Genomic DNA, 15,867 nt, shown 5'->3' with positions numbered 1-15,867 from the left:
TATAGCATTAGCGTATCAAAACTAGCAATGTACTGTGACATTTGATGCAGGCTAGGTTTAGAGGAACAGAACAAACTTAGGTTGTAAGAACTGCCTTGTCAATTACTACCAAAGTGTGGGAAACAATTTTAACAATCATGGTTACCATTTTAACTAAGTTCTGAAACCTGTTAGATCACAGCAGATAAGGTATCCTGCACAGTTGAGCCTCTTGTTGTGATGTAAGTAATGCGAAGTACATTATGTCTGCAATGAATACTTTTACTGAAAATGCTTATGCTGAATCTAATCAGGTTTACAGAAAATATAAGACTGGAGAAAAAAATTAATCCACACTAGGAAGAAGTAACCAGAGAACTCTAAAATGTGGCTGGTTGGTCGGTCAGTCTGTGTCTCTCTGACAAGCTTTCATTTTGTAGCTCAGGCTGGCCTTGAACTCACAGAAGACTTCCTGCCCCAGCCTACCTTGTTCTGGGAATCATGGTAATTTGAGTATAGTTTGGCTGTTCAATGACATTAGAAACTTGTTGCTAACATGCCTTGTGTGACATTTTCCTTGTGTTATAAGAGCAATGTGTTTATTATTAACATATGCGTGTTAAGAATTTTGTTATGGAACTCTCATATCTACAATTCACCTATACATAGTTCTGTGAAAGATAAGAGTGTAGATAAAGTGAATTTTGTAAAATGTTAACAATTTTGAATCTAAATAATTGGCATATGGGAGTTCATTTCATATCTTTTGTTTGTTTAAAACTTTTCTTAAGGAACAAAAAAGGGCTACCTCATATAATTGACCATGTCACTTAGAAATGAGCAAATTGTTTTATGTTTTCTGGGGTTCAAATGTGTAATTGAGTATGGTAATAATAATGGCACTACAAAATGCTGTGTTTTGTTTGTTTGTTTGTTTGTTTTTTTGGAACTGGGGATTGAACTCAGGCCCTTGTGCTTGCCAGGCAAGCACTTATTCTACTGACCTATCTCCCTGGCCCCCAAAATGCTGTTTAGATGATTAAATGACATATTGGCATATTATAGAGCTGTGTTGTCTACCACATGAATGCTCACATAAACTCAATGCTCACATTGGCGATGACATGGTGAATTGAAAATTAAATATCTATAAAGAAAAAAAAGATATTCTAAACCATAATTCATTTACCATACCGAACAGTGGGATATATTCTTAAAGCTTTAAATAATGACTCAGTTCTCAAAAGCTGTGTATTCACAGAAAAATTGGCATGTAAGTTTTTAGTTTTCTAGCTTGTTCATGCATTTATGTTTGAAGATACTTTAAACTTTGGTATCTAGAAATTGGATGGTGGTTAAGAGTACTTTATGTATAAGTGAAGCATGATATTTTTCTCCTGTGATCCCAGCTCCTTGGGAAACTGAGGCAAGAGGATCACAAATTTGAGGCCAGACAGGGTAGTTTTGCAAGATACTATTTCAAAATAAAAAATAAATAAATGAGGATTGGGAATGTAGTTCAGCATTTCTAGGCTCAATCCCTAGTATTATCCCCATGGGGGAGGGGAGTAAAGTCTATCTTAGCAAGAAGTATGCTTGTATCTCATTAGTTTGCTGTGATCTGTACAAAAACTCAAATGAATGTTTAAAAAGGCTTACAAAGAAGTGCATGAAATGCTGGGATGAGAGTTTGATTTTCTAACAAACATGTCAGCAAATGAACATGTTCCAGTTACTGTGAATCTTTTAAAAATACCTTGGGACAATATGTTTGTTAAGTATTGAACTCTTTATTGTTTAGATTTTTTTTTTTTTTTTTTTTTTTCCGGAGCCAGGGATTGAACTCAGGCCCTTGCACTTGCCAGGCAAGCACTTATTCTACTGAGCCATCTCCCTGGACCCCTAGAATATGTTTAAGATCTTTTCTTCAGAGAATGTTTTTAGAAACACCTGAAGTTTTCACCTCCTCTTCTGATATTGTGAATTAAGTTATAAAATGGCTAGCTAGTTCATTTATCTATTTAGCCATTAAAGTACAGAAGTATGTTATAGGGATTGGTGGAATGTGTTTTGCTCCATTAATTTCAAATAAACTGCTTCAAAAGTTGCTTCATTTATTTACTGTCAAACCCAATAGTATGTGTGAATATCTCTTACTTTTACCTATTTGAGTGGGTTGGATTCATTTTTTTCTGGTTCTGTTCCTTTATCCATTGACTTTAAAGGTAAATGGTTGAGCTTATGGTCTTGTGACCTCAGCAACTAGAATTGAGTCAGGTGGGTTGATTCAAACAAAGTGGTAGGATTTCCAAAAATAGATGTTGAGCACTAAATTTCAAGAGGCTGACTCTAGTGGCTGCCTGTTCCAGCTCAGTATGCCAGAGAGCTATAAAACTTCACTGATAGCCAGGAATAATGGCTGGGATTTACTAATGGTGGGAGCCTGAGTATATTACTGCTTTATATGTTGGCTCATAATGGAGGGCATAACAGGTATGGGACAAGGGCAAGATCGTATCCCACCAGAATATGGGCAGATGACTGTATTTGGTGCCCTTGTCATGCTTAGGTCATAGCCAGTGCTGGGCGGGTTGTCTGGGGTGAGATTATGATTCAGGAGTATGATCCAGGCCTAAAAAGAGTCACTTGACCTAGCACTGTTGGACTTAATTCTTTCTATACACCTAAAAGATATAGCCAATAAGTATTTTATGGATGAATGATACATGGAATGTTATATGGAAATGTTCTGAGGTGAACCATATGTAATGGATTCCTCTGTGCTATGGTCTATACATGTCCCCCAAGAGCATCATGTGCTCTTAGGGTCTTTGAAGGTGATGAGGACGCTGGGGGTGCTACAGCTGTGTTGCTATTAGGAGATAGGGCCTGGTTAGAGGAAGGTCACTGGACATCACCTGGAGTTGTGTATCTCCCTCCTATCTTTTCCTTTCTTTTTCTTGACCACCATGATGTAACCAGCTGACCAAGCAAGAAGTGAAGCTTATGAGATGACCCAAAATAAGCTTTTCTTCTTTTAGGTTGAAACATCAAGTGACTAAGAGAGTTGGGTTCCAGAATAGTGGAAGGGCTTTTACGCTGAAATGAAAAGAATGAGAAAGGTGGCCAGGGGGCAGGGTGATGGACAGGCAGGGAGAGAGGGGTTGGACAGGAGGGGGCTACAAATGGACTTGATTTTAGGGTGTAGTTCTTCAACAAGAAGTATATAAGAGAGGTCAAAATACAACAAGTTTTTTGAAGAGTGTGATAAACCCAGGGAAGGAGTATCTTTGTTGTTCAAAACCAAATATTTGATGTTGTGCCTAGTAAGTATTCAGTATATATTTGTTGAATGAGTGAAAGTGTTGATTTTATGACTGAAAAGAATGAATAGGGATGATTCAGGACACAACAATAATCTGTAGTGTTTGTTGGCTGGCCAAGTTTCAGCATAACAGGAAGAATCTTAATATTTGAGATTCTCTTAGAGACTGGTTTGTGAGATCTTTCATTTTTCAGTGAGTGTGCTTTGTGCTGGCTTAGCTTAAATGGTAACCTGAAGGATTTGCAGCAGAACTGGTTGTAGAAATGAGAAAATGGAGATTCAGAGAGCTGAAGTAATTTCCATAGAAATGTACAACCAAGAAGATATAAGACCTTACACTAGGTTGTCCAGTTCTTGCACAAAATTTATTTTTTTTTCAGTAGTTAGTGCTAGGGCAGTTTTGCTGTTTTGTTTAATTGTGTATTTGTGTCATGTTAGAGTGATTAAGCATGAAGTGAGAAATAATAGGGAAAACTCACATACTGGCAAACCTTGTTATACTACTTATTCCCCTAATCATTATTTGGCTGATTGAAAAATGAAGACAATAAAGCTGAATGAATGCAAGAGTTTTGTAATTTAAAGAAAATTCTCCATTCTACTTAACAGGCTACAGTTATTAGAAAGAAATAGAGACCCCAGTTAATCTTCATATAGGGTACTTATTTAGGAAAGGAGATATTTCAAATGAAATTAGCCTTTCCTTTACATTGCTTTGCTGGAGACAGTTTTCATTTTGCTTTCTCAATACTTAAATGTTTATTGCTCTAAGACATCTGTCAGTACAATATTACTGATAATGGATAAAAAAATTAATCAGATACAAATCCAAAAATGTGTTTAAGAAGGATATGATCTTGTAGTTTTCAGTCATTCAAAAGGAATGTCGCACAGATGGCTTCAGCAGATAAACCTGTCATGGTTTTCAGAAGTCATCCCAAGGCAGCAGAGAGGAAACATGACAGACACTGGAGAGAGACCCCTCTTGCAGATGATGAGTAATATATATTTTATATTCATATTAATATTTCATTATAGAGAAGGTCAAAATCTACATTTAAATGGAAATATTTAAAAAGCAGAAGCATAATATTTGAGTAAGTGAAACATTCAGGATTTTCAAGAACACAGGCAACACCCCTGGGACCTGAGCTCCTCAGTTGTGTTGTTTTTTAGAAATGCGACAGTGTTTGAATTGCTTTAGTCTTATAGATGGTTCTTAACTCTGGCCTTTAAGAATCTTAGTTCCTTCACTCCCCTTCCACTTGACTCTGAATTGGGCTACATATTACCTCATCATGTTCTCTGAACACTAGTTACCCTCAATCCTTCAGTTGTCCAGAAATCCATTTTCCCCTTCCTGTAAAATGAAATAAATAAGGTAGTGGAAGTAGGCACTATGAGGATGTTTTTGGTTTTAAGTACTAGAATGTCCAACTTAAAAAGTATTGTGACAAGACATTAAGAATAGAAGTCCCAGCGTAGATTTCTTAGGCTGAAAGATTCAAGTTCTGTTGAATCATTCCCCTCTCCTGTTAAAAATATGTCAGATTTCACCTTTAGGTTTTTAACTTATTGGTTCTAGAATTGATGTTTATATTTTTCCAAAAATAATGTCTTTGTGACACTCAAGAAGCCAACATTCCAGGAGTAAAAGAATCCTCTTTGTTCTTGTTTTTCTCTTATTAGGGAGGACTATTTGCTCTAGAATCCTGTAGAAAATTTGTCTATATCTCTCACTGATCAGAATTGGGTTCCACTCTCTTATTCCCTCCCCCAGCTACTGTTAAAGAGAATCAAGGCACACATGCTTGGCTTAGAGCACTCATGCTTGATTCCCTGAGGCTGATCTCATTACTATAAGCACAGCACAGTATTGACTGCCATGCTGATGCTTTTGTGGGAATGTCTTGAGTGTGAAGATGCACAAATATGCATGACTTCCTTGGGTTTTTAGTTTATTGGTTTATAAATGGCTGTGTAATGTGAGTTAGATGTAGATATGGAAGGAGAAAATGATGATTTTGGCCTTTTCCTAGAGAAGTCATGTCAGTGAGGGGTGTTCATAAATGAAGGAGATGCCTAGTATTTTAAAGCTTTGTTGATGAACTAGGACCACTTGGGGTAGCCCTGTGGTAACCTAGGTAGAACTGGAATGACTGGAGTTTGTTCAGCTATCCCGGATCCTTTCCTCTGTGTTGTTTCCTCCTATTTCCACCAGTCCAATCAAGAGGCAGCTACTCATGTAATTGACACAATTCCTGAGATACAGACCATGATTTTGTTTTGACATTAATTGTGGACAATTCAGTTGTGAGCAGGCACTTGAGATAAAAATAAACAATTCATAATTCTTACTTTTAAGAGACATGAGGTGAGGAGCTTCACTGTTTTGGGTATTGCTTGATTTGGAATGAGGATATTGCCTAAATAACCACTTTCCTCCTTTATCATTTTCAAATTTATATTTTTCAAGCTGGCTGTTTTTTGATTTGCTTGTTGTGTGGGGATTTGGGGGGGTTAATACTTTTTTTTTTGCCTCAGATGTACTATTCAAAAAAGTCACTGTCAAGTATGCTCTTAAAATATAGAGAAAATACATAGTGGACAGCTCTTATGATTATACCAGATTATGAAACTCACTTATTGCAGCCAAAATCACATTACCCATTTTTGGCAGTCCCTGGCTTTTTATTAGGTGTGTAATCAGATGAACTTTCTAAGAACAGAATTTGAAATGCGACTTGACAGAACTTTGAGTCACTGGATTTCTTTTTTTTATTTTTACATTACAGTTATTACTTTTATTTTTTTCACAGCTGATTAATAGGACAGTTTTGATATTGAATGCACTGTACATTGTTATCTTCTTAGTGGTTATCCATAGTACAAGAAGCAGGCAGGGTATTCTGTCCAAACACTATTAGCACACCTCTTTCTTCTCATTGAATTAAGCGAAAGTAGCTGTAAATTCATCCTAACTATTTTGTATATATAAATACAAAATGATCTTTCCTTTGCATCTTTTTTTTTTTTTTTGGTCCTGTCAGAGGTGAATATTCTATTGGCATCTAATACTATAGGTGTTGGAATTCAGCTAAACAATCTAACACTGTCTAGCAGTCTATAATATTAGTGGGTTATCCTCAGAATTTATTGACTTGAGCCTTTTACAGCTCATCGTATTAATATGGATTTACTCTATATACCTCATTTTTATACTTTTCTGCTGGATGGTTAAGGCCAAGATATAACAAGACCTATATAGCAAGAAATGTAACTTTTATATCTGATAAGGTCAGCCAAGTACTCTCAGGATTTATCCTGTAGCCCTGTACCACCCTTTGTACATCCTGTTGTCAGGGTCTGACATGAGGATGAGTCACAGCCATTGCTTGACCAATTTGCTCTCTGTGAAAGCTTGAGAAAATGTTTTTTCTCTCCATGTGCCTCTCCCCAGGCTCACTTTAGATCATCGAACACATTCCTCTGTGGCTCCATAATCTTCTTGATCAGAAAATTTGGAGCACAACTGAGTTACATGTTGTTAAGTACATGTTCTCCTATGTCCCGAGTCTTCACTGACCTTGAAAGGCTAGGGCCAAAATGTTGGCCCATGCAGCCCTTCCTTCCTTTTCTCCAATTTTGAACTGCTAACTTAGGTTGTTAACCCTCCAGAAGAGAAGCTAATTATTAACCTGCAATATATACAGTTCGGTTCATCGTATTAATCTGTCTATCTGTCTAAACATCAAACATTTTGGCATATGCTGGAACAGGTATTTTCCATCAGATATTGATATGTTGAACTTTAAGTCCTTACAGAATATGAAGGAAAGATAATTATATAAAAGTAGAAATAAGCATTTACACATTTTTACAAAGAAATTCAGAAGCAATCATATATGGAATTGTAAGTCCTTATACTAGGGAGACAATACGATATTTACGATGTGGGTCTGGTTTATTTCACTAATAAGTATATCTTCAAGGGGCATCCACTTAAATATGAAGGCTTCAAGTTTATCATTCTTTATAGCTGAGTAGTACTCCATTATATAAAAGTACCACATCTTTTTCAACCATTCCACATGTGACGGACATCTTGGTTGTTCCAAGATCGACTCCTTTTGTTATTTTTTTTTTCTAGTTGTCAATTTTTTTCTGTAAGTCAGTGCCTGGCAGTGGATACAGAATCCACACTTCTGATAATCAGCATTATGTCTTTTGAGTGCTCACTGTGCACCACATATTATGTACTGAGTGTTTTAGGGGTATTTCTTTATTATCTGTTACTTTTTTATCGGTATGTGTTTTCATTACACACATACATTTGACATGTGGAATTGGTGCATATACATATTATATTTTGATCTATTTTACTTAGCCTTCTTTGCTCCCAACTTAGATCCTCTTTCAATTTCCACCAAACCTATCTCCTTGTCTCCTATTATCTGGGTATTGTTTCATTTAATTCCCACAGGGTACTTCTGATTTGGACATTATTAATTCACATTTTACCATAAGAATATGGTGTAGAGCACACTAAGTAATTGGACTAATATCATGTAGTAACTATTGATCAAGACAAAACTAGAATCTATGCAGTTCAGTGTAGCAAAGCTCGTTCTTAACCTTGTAGTGCTACTAATGATGTTTTTAAAGAGTAAGAAAGCTAAGAGAAAGCCCTTTGAATATGAGAATGAATAAAGAATAAAAGATTTAGGATGTAGACAGAGGAAGGGAAGCTGGAGCTTTGTGAACTTGATGAGGCCGGAGCTTGCACTTCATCTCTTGCATCTCAGATAGTTCTGCTCATGCCTTCTTCCAACTCAAGCACTGTGTGATCTTATTTCTTCCCCATTTCTTTCCTCAGTTTCCTGTAATTGTCTTTAGCTTCCCTCTATATTTATTTTGGAAGGGAGAGGAGAGAAACTCAGGCACAGAATAGAAAAAATAGCCATCGTTAAGGTACTAGGGAGAAGCTGAGTCTTAGATTCTGTTTTTTGTTATAAGCAAGATTGTCCTATATTCTTCCTTCCTTGTCCTTGGGTTCGGTCTTTTTACCTTAGAGTAGAGAGGCTCCTATCCAAGGAAACAGCTCTTCCTAACAGAAGGGAAGCCAATTGCAGTCTGTACTGTATTGCCCCTACCCATAACACTATTAAAGGTTGTAAATAGTACTATAATGATGTCTCAGTCATTTGTTTTGATGTATCCAAGCTTTTAATAAATCAGCTTCAGCTTGCTTAATAGGAATATGAGAGCACAGCGCGTTTCTGCCAGCAGCTGCTAGTAAATTATAAAGCATTCATCTGTTTTACAAGGGAATTAAATGTTTGTTCTCTTTTAAGGGCTTGTGACTAAACAAGGGGGTGTGTGTGCGTGTGTGTTTGTGTGCACATGTGTTTGCATGCACACATATGCATGCAACAGCTGGTCTGGTCCTGATGCCCTCACAACTACAGTAGCAACCCCAAGTACCTGGAGAGCACCTGTAACCAGAGCTGTATGAATTCGAGAGACCCCAGAAGAACCCTGTCATTATAGGTCTTTGCTCTTTGTGCATTCCTAAAGAAACATTTATTGGATTACATTTTTCTTCTATTCAAAGGATTTTGTGAAACACTAGCCCCATCTCCTCCTCTCTTTTTCTTCAGGATTTTCTAGGGAGGGAGCATTAGATAAACCCTATATGAGCATGACTGACATTCAATTGTGTGCAAAACTGAATCAGCCTACTTTTTTTGACTTTTATGTTTATGTTGGAAGTAGACTCCCTTTTGAACATCGTTCGCTTTATTTGTTAAATAGTCTCAAGAAGAAAAGTATTAGAGCATATATAAAATCAGGAGCAAGCTAACAAGTATTTAAATGTCTACTTATTTTATCACTTTGACAACTTGTGAAACTTTAAAAAAATTTTTCTTATTTAAAATTTTAAAAATACTGCAGAATCAAAAAAGTTATAAATATATGTAGAGAAACAGGAGGCGCCTCACTTAGTATAGTGTGTGTGTTTCCTTCATCATTCTGTCACAGTTATAGACTTGAGTAACTATCACTGTATTAGGATATAGATCTGGTCCATCATCACAACGCTGCTCTCTCATGCTATTTATAGTTTGTAGTAATGTATACCTCTTATTTGTCCTCGATTGCTGGCAGCTCCTAATCTATCTCTATAATTTTATTTTAAGATGTATTATAAAAGTATTACAGTCTATTTTATAAACATAAGCCATTATGTATTATTATAAATGAAATGCAGTATACAATGTAAGTGTAGCCTTTTGAGATTGTGTGTGTGTGTGTGTGTGTGTGTGTGTGTGTGAGTGAGAGTGAGTGATGTTGGGGACTGAATGACCAGCTTGTTACTTAGTGTTATGCCCTTGAGATCCATCAGACTTGTTGCTTATACCAATTGTTCATTCCTTCTTATTGCTGATCAATAGTCAGTGATACAGATGTACCATGGTTTGTTTAATTGTTCACTTGTGGGCATTTTGGTTGCTCCCAGTTTGGGACTTTTATAAATACAGCTCCTTTGAGGAATCGTTTCCAATTTTTGTATGGACATAAGTTTTCATTTTTATAGGATAAGTGTCCAGATTTGCTATTGGTGTGTCTTGTCGTTAAGTGTATGTTTAGCTTTTAAAATATGCCAAGCTTTTCCAGAGTGGCTGTATTAGTTTATATTTCCACTAGTCATATTTGAAAGGGTCAGGTTTTTAAAAATAATACTTGCTAGTAATTGCTTTTCCTTTTTTTTTTTTTTTTTCCTGTGCTGGTGATTAGTTTTGCATATGCTAATAAGCAAGTGTTCTACCAATGAATTGCATCCCAAGTTTGGTATTGCTATTTTTTTATATTTAGCTCTTCTAATGAGGTGTGTACTGATAGCTCAGTTTGACTATTTTTTATTTCCCTAATAGCTGGTGATGTTGCTCCTAACTGCTTACTTGCCATTTGTGGTTGATGAAAAGTTGATTCATTTTTCCTCTATCTTCTGAATTGTTTTCTACTATAAAAGCCAGATTGTTTTTTATAGATTCTAGATACTTTGCTTGGGTTCACAAATATTTTTCTCTGCCTTTTCATTCACATAATTGAGTACTTCCCAAAGCAAAATTTTTGAATTTTGATGTGAAATTTATTCTAATGTTTACTTTCCTATGCCTCTGGTGTCATGTACCCAAACTTTGCCAGATCCTGCAGTTTAAAGATTCATCCTATGTGTTCATCTTAAAGCTTGATAATTTAAAATTTACATTTAATTTTGTGATCTACTTTGAATTAATTTCTGTAGAAGCTGGGAAGTTTTAGTTGATGTATATTACTATTTTCTTGTCTGTGAATTATCCATTTGCTCCAGTGATACTTGTTTAAAAGATTTTCTTTTCCCTAGTGAATTGCTTTTGCAACTTTGTAAATGCAGAGCATAGTAGCACAGATCTAATCACAGCACTGAGAAGGCTGAAGCAAGAGGATTGCAGGGAGTTCCAAACCAATCTAGACAAATAGTGGTGAGTTTATGATCAGCCTGAACTATATAGGGAAACACTGGGTTTTTTTCCCCACCCTCCCTTCCTTCCTTCCTTCCTTCCTTCCTTCCTTCCTTCCTTCCTTCCTTCCTTCCTTCCTTCTTTCCTTTCTACCAGACCACTATAGCTCAATGTGAAGACCTTATGTTCAATTCCCAGTATTTGTGGTAAGGTGGTATAGGGGAAGGATCAGTTGGCCACACTTGTATGTGACTATTTCTAAGTTTTCTACTCTGTCTCTTTGATGTGTTTCTGTCCTTTTAATAAACCTTAGCTCATAATATTGATTAATATATCTGTGTAATCAATGTTGAAATCAGATAATGAGTCTTCTTATTCAAAGTAGTTTTAGGTATTTTGGTTCATTTCTGTGTATCCCTGTCTTTCCTTGTTTTATTTTTATTTTTTTTTATATTTTAGGGAAGGGTCTACAGGGTGTCCAGAGTCTCACTACTAGATCAGAGTCTTAGTGATGTGCCTATTTACAGCCTCCCAACAGCTGAGATTACAGGCATGCACCACCATGCCCGATCTCAATGGATGTCTCAGCGTGCTCCAGGGGCTGGGCTTGCATGGAAGGCCCAGGGATCAAACCCTTGGTTTATTCCTCTGAGCTATTTGACCAGCCCCTCTCTGTGTCTTTTAGAATAAACTTTCAGTATCTATAAAAATCTCGTGGGATTTTTTTATGAGAATTACCTTAAATCTGAATGCCAATTTTAGGTGGTTTGCCAAATTTGTTATGTGGAATGGTACTTTATGAACACTTTGCTTTTCCATTTATTAGTACCATCTTTGATTTCTTTTCATCGGCATTTTGTAATTTTTAGCAGACTGTACTTATACTTGTTAGATTTGTGTGTAACCATTACATTTTTCCTAAGTCAATATAATGACATTGTATTTTTAGTTTTGTTTTCCATGTGTTCATTGTTAATGTGTTGAAATATAACAAAATACATGTTATTTTTATGTTTACCTTATATACTTGAGTTGAAGACTCAAGAGGAATTAGAGGAAATATTACCTGGGATTTTGTATGTAAACAAGAGTATGATCTTGAGATAGGAATAATGAATTCTTTACTGAAGGAATTGTTTTGTCAAATACAGTTTACAACATGTTCTTTCTTATGTCTTTTTCAGAATTGAAAGATAAGAATGTTAGGTCTTTTGATAGGGTTCCATATGTCTCTGAGATGTTCATTTATTTTGCACACTTATAACTTTTATTCTTATAATGATGTACTCTCCAGCTTTTATTACTTGAACTATTTAAGATTTTCTACTTTTTATCATTTTTAAATGTATAATCCAGTGATATTAAGTAGATTAATGATACATAATTTTTTTTTTTTTTTTTTTTTTTTTGCTTTAAACATTTTATTTAACTGAAGTGGACTTAAATTTGTTTCTGAAGTAGCTTCCATTTATTTTGATATCTTTTCCCCATGGTGATTTACAGGATCTTCAAGCCAGTATAAATAATTTATAAATATTTGGGTATACACCTGCACAATACCTGAGCAATATGTTTCAGCAAGAAAAGCATTAAAAAGTAAAGACTAAACACAGTTGCTAGGTACAGTGAAAATCTGCTGCAAATATTTCTGAGGTAAGAAGGTACCACATACCTTTTCAACTAAGAAAACCACCCTTACAATACAAGATGATTTTAATTTTACGTAGGACCTAAAACACTTAAGCTGCCAATTGGGTTCTGAATGGCAGAGCAACATCCCTAGTTAATGCCATGAATTCATAGGGAATAGGTTCCAACAGCTCGGGTTCCTTCCCCTTGGTCCTCACAATGTGTGCTTCTCTGGGAGGGGCGGGTTGGCGCTTCAGTTGAACCCAGGTATCTTTTGCTTTGACTTCCTTCTTTTTTTGCTCATTTTCCTTGACATGTTTCAGGAAGCTATCATGACTTTTTGAGTGTTTAATATGGCCAATACACACATTAATCCTCTTGCCAAGTTTCTTGCCCTTAACTTGCTTGTTTACAACAGTGCCAACAGCATGCTGGGTAACATTGTAAACTCTTCCTGTTTTGCCAGGGTACCATTTGTGAGGCATTCCTTTTTGCACAGTACCTTTTCCCTTGATATCTACAATATCACCCTTTTTGTAGATTTGCATGTATTTGGCCACAGGAACAACCCCATGTTTTCTAAAGGGCCTGGAGTATATATGCTGGATTCCCCTCCTCTTGCCTTTTGTGTTAGTCATTTTGACAAATTACTGGAAGATGGTGGTTCTGGCTGAAAGGAGCAATATACAAATTTTACCACTCTTTGCTGAACATTTTTCACCTTAAACAGAAACTCTGTACTCATTAAGCAGTAGTAACTTCCCTTCACCCCTCAGCCTCTGGAGAGCTCATAGCTCCTTTACTTTGCCTGTTCTAATTATTATTATCATTATTATTATATTATTAATTATTATTATTTTATGTATTTTGGTATAGGGTCTCACTACATAGCCCAGACTCATAGTGATCCTCCTGTTTTCAACCTCCAGAGCACTGGGATTATAGATCTGCACCACTATGCCCGGTCTCAGTGGCCAGCTCAGTGCAACAGGGGGTGGGGATGGTGTGGCAGATGGTGTGATCAGATCCTGCTCCCAGCACTTGCCTAAGCAGGCACTTAATCCGCAGAGCTATCTTGACAGCCCCTATGCTAATTATTTCATGCAACCTGAATTATAAAATATTTGTCATGTCATATCACCATCATTTTGTTTAATGTTTCCTTTTCAAAGTTAGGTATGTCATAGCATATATTAGAACTTTCTTTTGGGGGTTGATTACTATGCTGTTATATGTATGAAATACATTCTGTTTATCTTTTTATGTTTTGGTATTGCTTGCGGTAGAAGTCAAGCTGCACTGACATAATGGGGTAGATCTGTGGCAGCTTGCTATTGTTAGAGGTGAAAATGTTTGATTCTCACTCAGACTTCTCTGATGTGGTCTAAGTACCAGAAGGTTTGAGGTAGAAGGGACAAGTACAGTTAAAAATATGGGAAAAAAATCTGGGATCCTCATGTCACCTTTACTGATATAGGTGAATTGGGTCCACATGTTAGAGACTTCTTTGCTATAGTAGAAAAATTACCTGAAGGGTTTTTCTCCTCCTAGCCCACCGCTTTCCTGGTAGTGACAGTTTGATTTAATTTTGGTTAAAATATTGGTAATTCTTAAAGTAGGTATACGAATACCTGTCCCCCCCCCCCCCCCTCGGGCCGCATGAGCCACCCTTTAGAACCCCCCCCCCCCCCCCCCCCCCGTTCTATTAGCCCATGAATCTTGTGTGGGATGTAGTCCGAGTCTGATATTTTAGTCTGGCATATTGTCTGAGTATTTATGAATACAAATGGTCCTTGAATTACAGTGGTTTCATTTGAATTTTTTTTAACTTTACAACGATATGAAAGCAATGTATATGAACAATAGAAAAAATACTCTGCAATTTGAAAATTTCCCTAGGCCAGCCATATATAGTAGGATACTTTCAGAGCTAAGCACCTGAAGCAAGTGGCAGCTCTGTCAGCCACATGATCATGAAGGTAAACAACAGATACTTTACAGTGTACTGTGTGGCTTGACAATATGTTAAGTGCATTTTTTACCCATGTGTATCATTAGCACAAATTAATTGTACAGAACTGGATTTCATTTTGATAAATACATGTAACATTGATTATATCCATTCCTTTATTATCCTTCATTATCCCTCCTTCTACTGCCCTGGTCTCTTTCCTTTTTGATAGCTTCTTTTCTAATTTGATGTCATGCTTTTTTTCTACATTCCATATTTGAGGGAATATTGGATATTATTTTTTAATACTATATATAAATAGTGATTTTTTAAAATGTAAAATAAGATTTATTGATAAATGGCTCATTTCCCAAATTTGTTATTATTTTATGATGGGAAAATGCTACAAAATAATAAAAATAGTAATAATAACATCTATAATTATAATAATGCTTTTCTTGGTGAATGCTGATTAAAGGAAGGTTCTTGTCTCTAAGGACGTTACCTATGGGGAGGTTTCAGCATCTAGAAGCAGTCACTGTGCTGGTTGTCACATCACTCAGCCAAAATGCCAAAGAAGAGCCAGACCCAGGACCAGCCCATGGAGGAGGAGGAGGTAGAGACCTTCATCTTCCAGGCAGAAATCACACAGTTGATATCCTTGATCATCAACACCTTTTACTTGAAAAAAGAGATCTTCCTGAGGGAGTTGATTTCCAATTCGTCTTATGCTCTGGACAAAATCAGGTATGAAAGCCTGACAGATCCCAGTAAGCTTGACTCTGGCAAGGAGCTGAATATTAACCTCATTCCAAAATGCAAGATTGCACCCTCACCATTGTGGATACTGGCGTTGGAATGACCAAGGCTTACCTGATTAATAATCCCAGCACCCTAGCCAAGTCAAGGACCAAGGCCTTCATGGAGACTTTGCAGGCAGGCACTGACATCTCCATGATTGGCCGGTTCGGTGTGGGTTTCTATTTTGCCTACCTGGTTGCTGAGAAAGTGACTGTGATCACCAAGCATAATGATGATGAGCAGTACGCCTAGGAGTCCTCAGCAGGAAGATCCTTCACTGTGAGGACAGACATGGGTGAACCTATAGGCCAAGGAATAAAGGTTATCCTACGTCTGAAAGAAGACCAAATGGAGTACTTGGAAGAAAGAAGACTAAAAGAGATTGTGAAGAAGCATTCACAGTTCATTGGTTATCCCATTTTTGTGGAAAAGGAACAAGATAAAAAGGCAACCCACAAATTTGGAAAAAATCACAACAAATAAGTACTCAGAGAAAGGTCTGCTCTCTAGAATTTATAAAGAACTAAAAAACACTAGGGCCCCAAAATTTAAAGACCCAGTCCAGAAATGGGCATCCGAGATGAACACACACTTCTCAGAGGAAGAAATTAAAGAAGCGAATAAATATATGAAAAGATGCTCCATATCACTAGCCATCCACGAAATGCAAATTAAAA

At 36.5% G+C, this 15,867-nt stretch overlaps 1 protein-coding gene and 1 pseudogene across 1 annotated transcript in view; both read left to right on the top strand.

Annotated features, from left to right (window-relative positions):
* The window catches only part of LOC111816575 (autism susceptibility gene 2 protein-like), a 589,696-nt gene that overhangs the window by 280,146 nt on the left and 293,683 nt on the right, over window positions 1-15,867 (top strand). The window lies entirely within an intron of this gene.
* LOC101592902 overlaps window positions 14,958-15,867 on the top strand; it is a 4,367-nt pseudogene continuing 3,457 nt past the window's right edge.

The sequence above is a fragment of the Octodon degus genome, unplaced genomic scaffold (genome assembly GCF_000260255.1).
Source record: "Octodon degus isolate 3935 unplaced genomic scaffold, OctDeg1.0 scaffold00035, whole genome shotgun sequence".
Lineage (NCBI taxonomy): Eukaryota > Metazoa > Chordata > Mammalia > Rodentia > Octodontidae > Octodon > Octodon degus.
The sequence above is the reverse complement of the archived record's forward strand: the minus strand, read 5'-3'. Positions and strand labels throughout refer to the sequence as shown.